Here is a 12,542-nt window from a genome sequence, read left to right on the forward strand (position 1 = left end):
GTGTGTGGTTTTTTTGCTAAGCATAGCATCCATGAAATTCATTCATGTGTAGTTTTTAGTACTTAGTATTTTTTAGTATATTTAGTATTTTTTTTTTCTTTTACTGCTGAGCAATAAAATTGCTACTCTGATCCAAATACACACTTGACTGTTTGGGAGACTAACTAAAAGTGTGGACAGGCTTCCTACAGGCTACCTTCTGTACTTTCACCCAGCATAGAGAAGTCTATTTCTTTTCCATCCTCTCTGCTGTTTTATCACAGTGAGCATAAGGTTTTATTTTCTATTGCTCCTATTATCAGGAACACCTCTCCCCCGTATATGTTTCAGCACCTCTCCCCCATCAATTTCCAAATGAAAACATATTTTTATTTCCCTGATTATCTATCTCAATTCCTCTCCCACTCTACTTTTTATTATTTATCGCAATGACTTTATTGCCTGACATCGTAGAACAATTCTTAATTAAGTTTGAAGTACAGGCATCATACAAATCTGCTGTATTATGATCTATCATAAAATCACACTTATGCAAGACTCAGAATAACATGGCAGTTGGTAACAAAAATGGGTAAAATCTACAAATTTAACCAAGTGATATTAGAGCATAACTCACCACTAATAAGCTCTTTCTTAAAATCCATTTCTTCAAATTCAGTCTGAGAATCCCAGAAGGTCCTTGCTACTGGGTAATTTTTTATTTTTTAATGTTTCAGATGAACTCTCTAAACAACTTTTTAATTGGAGGACATTACCCTAAGGAACATGTAAACCACAATGAGGAGCTTCAGACTCAGAACATGCCTTTCTCTGAGGAAGTTGCAATTAATTTATTTCCCTCCTGGAGGCACTGCTTAACATGTCAAAGAAAGAAATCTCTACTGGTGAGAAAGAGCAAACCTGAGGAAACCGACCATCTGAACTCTACTGAACTTTTTTCTTTAATATTCTTTAGCCTTCATTCTGGACATATCTTTTAGTTTAAAGAGGAATATCAGGTTAGATTCTAATAGTTGTCTCACTCCATTGGTAGGTATAATGAACAGGAGAAAGACGATGTACAACAAACTCACTGATTGATTTTATGACACTAGGGAGCTTCACAAACCTGAAGTTATTATTTTTCTCTCCGTACACTGGAATTAACCTGAAGATAGTATAACAGAGGTAAATTTGTAAAACTTCAAAGATGTTTTCACTTAAAATTATTTGTGGAAACGGAAATAATTTTCTTAGATTTTCTTGAAATCTTTTTTATAGCCTATAATCATTCCATCTGATAAGCTTTCCAGAAAAAAATCAGCCTAGATTATTAAGTAATGATAGCTACCGTTTACTGAGCACTTATTGTATGCCAGAGACTACGCTTTGTACTATATGAACTGTAATATATGCATTTCATTATATTCTTATGAGCTACCAATTCACATTTTTCCTTAGAAGGAAGGGATTCAAAGTTCAGAAATGTCAAGCAAGATATACAAGATCACAAGTTTACACGAATAGTGAATGTCAGACCTCTATCTGTTATGTTCCATTTTCAAAAGCTTACGTCACCTAACTGTAATTATATCTCCATTACTTTTTTTTTTTGGTGGGTCAGAAAGAGTGAGCAGTTTTTCCATTTAAATATTCATGGGGATGAATTAAGATTCTACCCAATAAGGAACTGGAAATTAATTGCACTCTTTTATATCATTGATAATGCACAAAAATTATGATAGTATTAATATATCACAGATATTTCTTGAGACTCATCTGTCACTGCTTCCTTAGAGCTAAGCCTATGTAACTTGACCTCTATCTTATGCAAAACTAACCACAAATTATTGAGACAATAAGATACTTATTCATACACAAGAAGAAGTTTTTGAGAGATTCGCTGTAAATGTGTCAGAAAATTCTGAGGACTTTAAAAATATATAGGAGAGAAAAAGAAGAAAAATAAAATAAACAAAGAAAAATAAAAAGAGGAGAGAGAAAAGAAAGGGAAAGGGAAAGGAAAGGAAGAAAGGAAAAGAAGAAAACGGAGTGAAGCACTCAGGAGGAAAATCTTCCTTTGCTCTTATTGTCTTTTATTTAGACTGGCCCCTTTGTTTTGTTTTGTTTTGTTTTTCCATATTTCTTTTTGATGTTGTTTTTTGATCTGTTTCTGAAACCAGATCTTTTGCTTCTTCATGTTTGCCCATCTTTGTTCCCCTCTAACCTTAAAAAAAACTAATTATAGGAATGAGGTCACTAGGGAATTTAACCTAGCTCCTGACTTATGCTCTCTTGAATGCACACCATGCCTTGCCTAACCTGTTGATTTTTTTCCTAGATTAAAAGAAGTAAGTATGAAGAATTTAGTACTTAAAGAATGACTAGCTCTCTACCCCACAACAGCCCTCTTAGCAATCCTGCAGGCAGGCAGATTGCAAGTGGGCAGGATAACACCTGAAGAGTCAACCAGTCTGCATGCAATGGAGAATGATGCAGAATCCAATATCCTGCCTTGATGATTCACTGGGATTCTTCCCCCTTTTTTTTCCTTTAAAGATTGTCATGATTGAGCAGAATCTTCACAGTTGGTCTTGGGACACAAGTCCACCTTCTCCCCAGATTGCTGGATTTTCAGATTAAAGCAACTTTCCTTTCTACCAACACTTGCCTCTTGAGTATTGGCTTTTGAGCAGTGAACAGCTGAACCTGAGTTAAACTGCTTGCCAAACTTTGTGTTTGCAAAGTATTTGATTAGATGGTTAGATTCTTTACAGTAATGGAATGAAGCCATCCAGTTCCATTGGCATTGTTCAAGAGGACACAACAAGTATAACAACATCTTTTGAGCATACCTTTATTATAGGTCTGGCTATACAACACTGTAATGTGTCTATTCCAATATGAAAAATACAATGAGATGTTTCAAGCCATGGTATTTGGCATCATTCCCATATCTGCCACCCTTAGCACAGGTTCTGCAGCAAAAAGTGTTTATTTATTCAATGTTGGTTCAATGGAGGAACAAATAAATGAATGAAGGATTGAATCTGCTTTTTTCAACATTCAAAAATCTTGGGATATAGTATAGAATAAAAGGATCAAATTTCACAGTTACTGGATCATCACTCGCATCTTTCAAAAACCCATTCATAATTTTCTTTCTTCAGGCTCTGGTTACCGTCCAGTATTTTACCAGTGTTCCAGACCTTAAGACACTAAAATCCTCTCCCTCCTTTAATCCATATCTGCCACAGTCCACTGTCCTCATTCAAGGCAGAGTTCACTTCCTTATTTTTTTAATTTTATTTTTTTAACATCTTTATTGAAGTATAATTGCTTTATATTGTTCTGTTAGTTGCTGCTGTATAACAAAGTAAATCAGCTATATGTACACATATATCCCCATATCCCCTCCCTCTCGCGTCTCCCTCCCACCCTCCCTATCCCACCTTTCTAGGTGGTCTCAAAGCACCCGAGTTGATCTCCCTGTGCTATGTGGCTGCTTCCCACTAGCTAGCTACTTTACGTTTGATAGTGTACATATGTCGAGGCGACTCTCTCACTTTGTCCCAGCTAACCCTTCCCCCTCCCTGTGTCCTCAAGTCCATTCTCTACATCTGCATCTTTATTCCAGTCCTGTCCTTAGGTTCTACAGAAACTTTTTTTTTGTTCCATACATATGTGTTAGCATACACATATGTATAATTGCTTTACAATGTTGTGTTAATTTCTGCTGTATAACAAAGTGAATCAACTATACATATACATATATCCCCATATCCCCTCCCTCTTGCATCTCCCTCCCACCCTCCCTATCCCACCCCTCTAGATGATCAAAAAGCACTGAGCTGATCTCCATGTGCTATGCAGCTGCTTCCCACCAGCTATCTATTTTACATTTGGTACTGTATATATGTCCATGCCACTCTCTCACTTCATCCCAGATTAACCTTCCCCCTCCCCGTGTCCTCAAGTCAATTCTATACATCTGCGTCTTTATTCCTGTCCTGCCCCTACGTTCTTGAGAACCTTTTTTTTTACATTCCATATATATGTGTTACCACACGGTATTTGTTTTTCTCTTTCTGACTTACTTCAGTCTGTATGACAGACACTACGTCCATCCACCTCACTACAAATAACTCAATTTCATTTCTTTTTATGGCTGAGTAAGATTCCATTGTATATATGTGCCACATCTTCTTTATCCATTTATGTGTCTATGGACACTTAGGTTTGCTTCCATGTCCTGGCTATTGTAAACAGAGTTGCAATGAACATTTTGGTACATGACTCTTTTTGAATTATGGTTTTCTCTGGGTATATGCCCAGTAGTGGGATTGCTGGGTCATATGGTAGTTCTACTCTTAGTTTTTTAAGGAACCGCCATACTGCTCTCCATAGTGGCTGTATCAATTTACCTTCCCATCAACAGTGCAAGAGGATTCCCTCTTCTCCACACCCTCTCCAGCACTTGTTGTTTGTAGATTTTTTGCTGATGGCCATTCTAATCGGTGTGAGGTGATACTTCAATGTAGTTGTGATTTGCACTTCCCTAATGATTAGTGATGTTGAGCATCCTTTCATGTGTTTGTTGGCAATCTGTATATCTTCTTTGGAGAAATGTCTACTTAGAAAACAAACTGTGAAATTTTTTGTTCTAGTTCTCTGAAAAATGCCATTGGTAGTTTGATAGGGATTGCATTGAATCTGTAGATTGCTTTGGGTAGTATAGTCATTTTCACAATGTTGATTCTTCCAATCCAAGAACATGGTATATCTCTCCATCTGTTTGTATCATCTTTAATTTCTCTCATCAGTGTCTTATAGTTTTCTGCATACAGGTCTTTTGCCTCCTTTGGTAGGTTTATTCTGAGGTATTTTATTCTTTTTGTTGCAGTGGTAAATGGGAGTGTATCCTTCATTTCTCTTTCAGATTTTTCATCATTAGTGTATAGGAATGCAAGAGGTTTCTGTGCATTAATTTTGTAACCTACTACTTTACCAAATTCACTGATTAGCTCTAGTAGTTTTCTCATAGCATCTTTAGGATTCTCTTTGTATAGTATCATGTCATCTGCAAACAGTGACAGTTTTACTTCTTTTCTGATTTGGATTCCTTTTATTTCTTTTGCTTCTCTGACTGCTGTGGCTAAAGCTTCCAAAACTATGTTGAATAATAGTGGTGAGACTGGGCAACCTAGTCTTTTCCTGATCTTAGTGGAAATGGTTTCAGTTTTTCACCACTGAGAACGATGTTGGCTGTGGGTTTTTCATATATGGCCTTTATTACGTTGAGGCAAGTTCCCTCTATGTCTACTTTCTGGAGGTCCTCAGTAAGCCCTCAGTAAGCCCCTGGATAAACCTTAACTCAGAACTCTCACGCTATGCATTTTTCTTTCAGTTGACACTACTATATAATTCATTTGATTGATTTTAACAACTCATGTATTTCATGAAATTAGGCAGTTCTTTGTCATCTAGATACTGAAACATACAAAGATCAGTCATCTAGGCAAAAGCATAGCAGTTAATAATTTAGAAAAGAAATTCTAAATATTAATGTAATTCTTAGGATAGAGTTTGCAAGGAAAAATATAACAGTTCTTCAGCATTTACCTTAAAAATATATGTTAAATAAATGTCAAACTTATCATAATGGGTGCTGAATTTCGTTGAAAGCTTTCTCTGCATCTATTGAGATGATCATATGGTTTTTGTCCTTCAGTTTGTTAATATGGTGTATCACATTGATTGATTTGCATATACTGAAGAATCCTTGCATCCCTGGAATAAATCCCACTTGATCATGGTGTATGATCCTTTTAATGTGCTGTTGGATTCTGTTTGCTAGTATTCTGTTGAGGATTTTTGCATCTATGTTCACCAGTGATATTGGCCTGTAGTTTTCTTTCTTTGTGATATCTTTATCTGGTTTTGGTGTCAGGGTGATGGTGGCCTCATAGAATGAGTTGGGGAGTGTTCCTCCCTCTGCTATACTTTAGAACAGTATGAGAAAGATAGGTATTAGCTCTTCTCTAAATGTTTGATAGAATTCAGCTCTAAAGCCATCTGGTCCTGGGCTTTTGTTTCTTGGAAGATTTTTAATCACAGTTTCAATTTCAGTTATTCTGATTAGTATGTTTATATTTTCTGTTTCTTCCTGGTTCATTTTCAGAAGGTTGTGCTTTTCTACGTATTTGTCCATTTCTTCCAGGTTGTCCACTTTATTGGCACATAGTTGCTAGTAGTAATTTCTCATGATCCTTTGTATTTCTGCAGTGTCAGTTGTTACTTCTCCTTTTTCATTTCCAATTCGATTGATTTGAGTCTTCTCTCTTTTTTCCCTGATGAGTCTGGCTAATGGTTTGTCAATTTTGTTTATCTTCTCAAAGAACCAGCTTTTACTTTTATTGATCTTTGATATCGTTTTCTTCATTTCTTTTTCATTTATTTCTGATCTGATGTTTATGATTTCCTTCCTTCTGCTACCTTTGGGGTTTTTTTGTTCTTCTTTCTCTAATTGCTTTAGGTGTAAGGTTAGGTTGTTTATTTGAGATGTTTCTTGTTTCTTGAGGTAGGATTGTATTGCTATAAACTTCCGTCTTAGAACTGCTTTAGCTGCATCCCATAGGTTGTGGGCTGTCGTGTTTTCATTGTCATTTTTTTCAAGGTATTTTTTGATTTCCTCAGTGATCTCTTGGTTATTTAACAGTGAATGGTTTAGCCTCCATGTGTTTGTATATTTTTACAATTTTTTTCCTCTAATTGATATCTAGTCTCATAGTGTTATTGTTGGAAAAGTTACTTGATACGATTTCAATTTTCTTGGTTTTACCAAAGCCTGATTTGTGACCCAAGATATGATCTATCCTGGAGAATGTTCCATGAGCACTGGAGAAGAAAGCACTGTTATTTTCGGATGGAATGTTTGGTAAATATCAATTAAGTCCATCTTGTTTAATGTGTCATTTAAAGCTTGTGTTTCATTTATTTCCATTTTGGTTGATCTGTCCATTAGTGAAAGTGGAGTGTTAAAGTCCCCTAATATTATTGTGCAACTGTCGATTCCCCTTTTATGGCCGTTAGCATGTGCCTTATGTACTGAGGTGCTCCTATGTTGGGTGCATAAATATTTACAATTGTTATATCTTCTTCTTGGATTGATCCCTTGATCATTATGCAGTGTCCTTCTTTGTCTCTTGTAATAGTCTTTATTTTAAAGTCTATTTTGTCTGATATGAGTATTGCTACGCCAGCTTTCTTTTGATTTCCATTTGCATGGAATATCTTTTCCCATCCCCTCACTTTCAGTCTGTATGTGTCCCTAGGTCTGCAGTGGGTCTCTTGTAGACAGCATATATATAGGTCTTGTTTTTGTATCCATTCAGCCAGTCTATGTCTTTTGGTTGCAGCATTTAATCCATTTACATTTAAGGTAATTATCGATATGTTACGTTACTATTACCATTTTCCTGATTGTTTTGGGTTTGTTATTGTAGGTCTTTTCCTTCTCTTGTGTTTCATGCCTAGAGAAGACCCTTTAGCATTTGTTGTAATGCTGGTTTGGTGGTGCTGAATTCTCTTAACTTTTACTTCTCTGTAAAGGTTTTAATTTCTCCATCAAATCTGAATAGAGATTCTTGCTGGGCAGAGTAATCTTGGTTGTAGGTTTTTCCCTTTCATCACTTTAAATATGTCCTGCCACTCCCTTCTGGCCTGCAGAGTTTCTGCTGAAAGATCAGCTGTTAACCTTATGGGGATTCCCTTGTATGTTATTTGTTGCTATTCCCTTGCTGCTTTTACTATTTTTTCCTTTATTTAATTTTTGATAGTTTGATTTATATGTCTTGGCATGTTTCTCCTTGGATTTATCCTGTATGGTACTCTCTGCACTTCCTGGACTTGACTATATCCTGTCCCATATTAGGGAAGCTTTCAACTATAATCTCTTCAAATATTTTCAGACCCTTTCTTTTTCTGTCCTTCTTCTGGGACCCCTATAATTCAAATGTTGGTGCATTTAATGTTGTCCCAGAGGTCTCTGATATTGTCCTCAATTCTTTTCATTCTTTTTTCTTTATTCTGCTCTGTGGTAGTTATTTCCACTATTTTATCTTCCAGGTCACTTATCTGTTCTTCTGTCTCAGTTATTCTGCTATTGACTCCTTCTAGAGAATTTTTAATTTCAGTTATTGTGTTGTTCTTCATTGTTTGTTTGCTCTTTAGTTCTTCTAGGTCCTTGTTAAATGTTTCTTGTATTTTCTCCATTCTATTTCCAAGAGTTTGGATCATCTTTACTATCATTACTCTGAATCCTTTTTCAGGTAGACTGCTTATTTCCTCTTCATTTGTTTGGTCTGGTGGGTTTTTACCTTGCTTCTTCATCTACTACATATTTCTCTGTCTTTTCATTTTGCTTAACTTACTGCGTTTGGGGTCTCCTTTTCACAGGCTGCAGGTTCATAGTTCCCCTTGTTTTTGGTGTCTGACCCCAGTAGGTAAGGCTGGTTCAGTGGGTTTTGTAGGCTTCCTGGTGGAGGGGACTAGTGCCTGTGTTCTGGTGGATGAGGCTGGATCTTGTCTTTCTGGTGGGCAGGACTGAGTCAGGTGGTGTGTTTTGGAGTGTCTGTGAACTTATTATGATTTTAGGCAGCCTCTCTGCTAATGGGTGGGTTTGTGTTCCTGTCTTGCTAGTTGTTTGGCATGGGGTGTCCAGCACTGCAGCTTGCTGGTCGTTGGGTGGAGCTGGGTCTTAGCATTGAGATGGAGATCTCTGGGAGAGCTCTTGCTGATTGATATTACATGGAGCTGGGAGGTTTCTGGTGGTCCAATGTCCTGAACTTGGCTCTCCCACCTCCGAGGCTCAGACCTGACACCTGGCCGGACTACCAAGACCCTGTCAGCCACACAGCTCAGAAGAACAGGGAGAAAAAAGAAAGAAAGGAAAAAAAAGTAAAATAAAATAAAGTTATTATAATTAAAAATTAAAAAATATTTTTAAAATAAAAAAGTAATAAAAGAAAAAGAAGAGAGCCACCAAACCAGTAAACAAATCCACCAAGGATAAGAAGTGCTGAAAACTAAACTAAGATAAACATATAAATCAGAAACTAGTCAGTTGCATACAGCAAACCCCAATTCTATAGTTGTTCCCAATGTCCACTGCCTCAATTTTGGGATGATTCGTTGTCTATTCAGGTATTGCACAGATGCAGGGTACATCAAGTTGATTGTGGAGCTTTAATCCGCTGCTCCTGAGGCTTCTGGGAGAGATTTCCCTTTCTCTTCTTTGTTCACACAGCTCCCGGGGTTCAGCTTTGGATTTGGCCCCGCCTCTGCATGTAGGTCACCCTCTGGCTTCTGTTCTTCACCCAGACAGGAGGGGGTTAAAGGAGCGGCTGATTAGGGGGCTCTGGCTCACTCAGGCCAGGGGGAGGGAGGGGTACTGAATGCAGGGCAAGCCTGTGGCGGCAGAGGTCGGCATGACATTGCAACAGCCTGAGGTGCGCTGTGTGTTCTCCCGGGGAAGTTGTCCCTGGATCATGGGACCCTGGCAGTGGCGGGCTGCACAGGCACCCAGGACGGGAAGTATGGATAGTGACCTGTGCTTGCACACAGGCTTCTTGGTGGTGGCAGCAGCAGCCTTAGCATTTCATGCCCGTCTCTGGTGTCCACACTGATAGCCGTGGCTTGCGCCAGTCTCTGGAGCTCGTTTAGGTGGTGCTCTGAATCCCCTCTCCTCGTGCATCCCGAAACAGTGGTCTCTTGCCTCTTAGGCAGTTCCAGACTTTTTCCCAGACTCCCTCCCAGCTAGCTGCGGTACACTAGCCTCCTTCAGGCTGTGTTCACGCAGCCAACCCCAGTCCTCTCCTTGGGATCTAACCTCCGAAGCCCCAGCCTCAGCTCCCAGTCCCCGCCGCCCCAGCGGGTGAGCAGACAACCCTCTCAGGCTGGTGAGTGCTGGTCAGCACCAATCCTCTGTGAGGGAATTTCTCCGCTTTGGCCTCTGCACCCCTATTGCTATTCTCTCCTCAGTGACTCTGAAGCTTCCCCCCCACCTACCCTCCATCTCTGTCAGTGAAGGGGCTTCTAGTGTGTGGAAACCTTTCCTCCTTCACAGCTCCCTCCCAGAGGTTCAGGCTCCATCCCTATTCTTTTGTCTCTGTTTTTTTCTTTTTTCCTTTTGCCCTACCCAGGTATGTGGGGAGTTTCTTGCCTTTTGGGAAGTCTGAGGTCTTCTGCCAGCATTCAATAGGTGTTCTGTAGGAGTTGTTCCATGTGTAGATGTATTTCTGATGTATCTGTGGGGAGGAAGGTGATCTCCACATCTTACTCTTCTGCCATCTTGAAGGTCCTCCCTTCTAGAGTTCATTTTCTAAAGCACACTCAGATGGAGTTACTCATCTCCTTTTAATAGCTCACTGTACCCAGCATAAATTCAAACTCCTTAACAAGAACTTCAGGGTCCTCAGTGGTGTCCATCCTGTTTTCTTCTCCAGTCTTACTTTTTACAAGTTTTATTACTTACTCTATGCTAATCTCACATGAACTACTGAATAGTCTCTGCATTGTCAATCTTGCCTTTGGCCTTTGCACAAGCTGTTCCCTTGGTCTGAAATGACCATCATGTCCCATCTTTGCCTGAGTTACTCCTCTGCTATCTTCAACTTACAATTAAATTTTCTCCTATCCTGAGTGGCTTTCCAGGATGTCTGTTTTCTGTACTTCTGTATAAATTAGTGTAAATCACTCTCAGATAACTTTGTCATCCACCTATTGTGAACTAGTAATTTATCTATCCCTACCCAACCCCTATGACTATCTTGAAACAATTTTATACTTTTTAGTTTTACTTTTCTATTCCCATTTTGCAACAACTGACCTAATACAAAGTAGGTATTCAATAAATACTGATGTGCTAAGAGAAACACAGCATGGCAAAGCTGCCAAGTTCCTAAGAGCTCATTAAGAGTTCAGTCTCATTCTCTTGTCTCTAATTCTTGACTCCCTCCTGTGAATGTAACTGAAAGCTCAGTTAGAAATTTGCTCTCTGCTTTGATTCTTCGGTGTCCAGTTCACCGACTGTTTTTCCTCCTTCCAATACTTATCACTTGGGCTTTTATAAAAATGCCTGCTATGTTCTATCCTCTCCTCAGCCAAAAGTGGGCAGAAATTCTGAGAGTGAAGCAACAGATCGCCTGCCACATAGGTCAGGGCAAAACGTAGAAAGGGGCTACGTATTTCCCAGGATCTCTGTTCCACAATAGAATGGAGTTTGTTGGCAATACCTCTGTGTGTTACCTATGTCTACACAGGGCAAGTAATGAGGATATCTAATGTCCTAAATAGACTGAAATAGCTGTTCAATTAGAAATTTTTATTTTTTAAGGTATACTTGAAACTCATTAGTAAGAGCATATTAAACATCAATCCCTAAACTAAAAGCTTCCTCTGCAGTAGCTTATTAAATTCTCACTTTACACCCACAAAGCAGATGCCATTATGCCAATGTTACAGGTAAGAAAATATAGCTCTGAAAGTTTAAGAAACTTACCTAATATCCCATAGTTAGGAGGGACAGAATTGGGGTTTGAGTACAGGCTGTCTCAGAACCTTGCTCTGATAACTAGGCAATGCTATTGTGTTGACCAAGGTGGGAGGAAGGGCACCAGATATACCGTTTGTCTTCTTTAACCTGTGGTTCTTTGGACTGACAATCATTTGCTCAAAATCATTCACTTGATGGATGCAGTTGAGGAAAAGTGTAAACAGTAGCATAGAATGAAAGAAGGTATCATTTTTATATTTTAGCACATAGTGTTCAACTGTGAAGTAGAGTAGCTATATTTAATTGAGTTTGTTAACATCAAACTTTATGGACAGTGTTTTATATGTGTATATACATACACACACACATATATATACATACATATACACACACACAATATTAAGGTCCTTAAGTCATTTAAAGTCATTTAAGGTATAACATACATATTTCACGTGGAGGAAAAATAATATAAACATCTTGAAGAACAGCAGTCAAAATAACCAAAAGGAATGCACTCACCCTTGGTAGATATTTCTGCACTCTCCAAATAAGGTGAAATGAGAAGCCCACTGCTATGTGAGGATAACTTCATGGTACTTGACATAGCTGATAAGCTGTAAGTCACTCGGATACTGTACTTCTACCCATCTGATGTGCTCAGTGTCTCCAATTCCACAGTAAATTCTGCCCCATCTGACTTAGTTTTAGTAAATATTCCACAGAGATTTCTGCTTGCTTTCTTCAAATTTCAGAGACTACCTGCAAAGAAATAAGTTTCTTTCATCCACTGCTGCACACACAATCATTGCTGTTGGACATAAAAATTATACTATTATGATTTTAACAGAATACATAAAACTAGATAACATAGAGAGTAGAGGCCAATCTTCTGTCATTAATTAATATTAGGACCTGACTCCCTACTGCCTTTCATTTTCATGTCAAAAGGAAAATGTGGGGTAAGTTTACCTTCAATTATCTGTTTGGCTAGTATCTCTGCTGTCTAGCC

At 38.4% G+C, this 12,542-nt stretch overlaps 1 long non-coding RNA gene across 1 annotated transcript in view; it reads right to left on the reverse strand.

Annotated features, from left to right (window-relative positions):
• Positions 1-12,542, reverse strand: part of LOC307179028 — a 384,625-nt gene that overhangs the window by 176,778 nt on the left and 195,305 nt on the right. Inside the window, exon 2 of the long non-coding RNA XR_013825319.1 lies at positions 12,053-12,292. This is a non-coding gene — a long non-coding RNA (uncharacterized lncRNA). The remainder of the gene's footprint in view (positions 1-12,052; positions 12,293-12,542) is intronic.

This window comes from Stenella coeruleoalba, assembly GCF_951394435.1.
Source record: "Stenella coeruleoalba genome assembly, chromosome: 20".
Classification (NCBI taxonomy): Eukaryota; Metazoa; Chordata; class Mammalia; order Artiodactyla; family Delphinidae; genus Stenella; species Stenella coeruleoalba.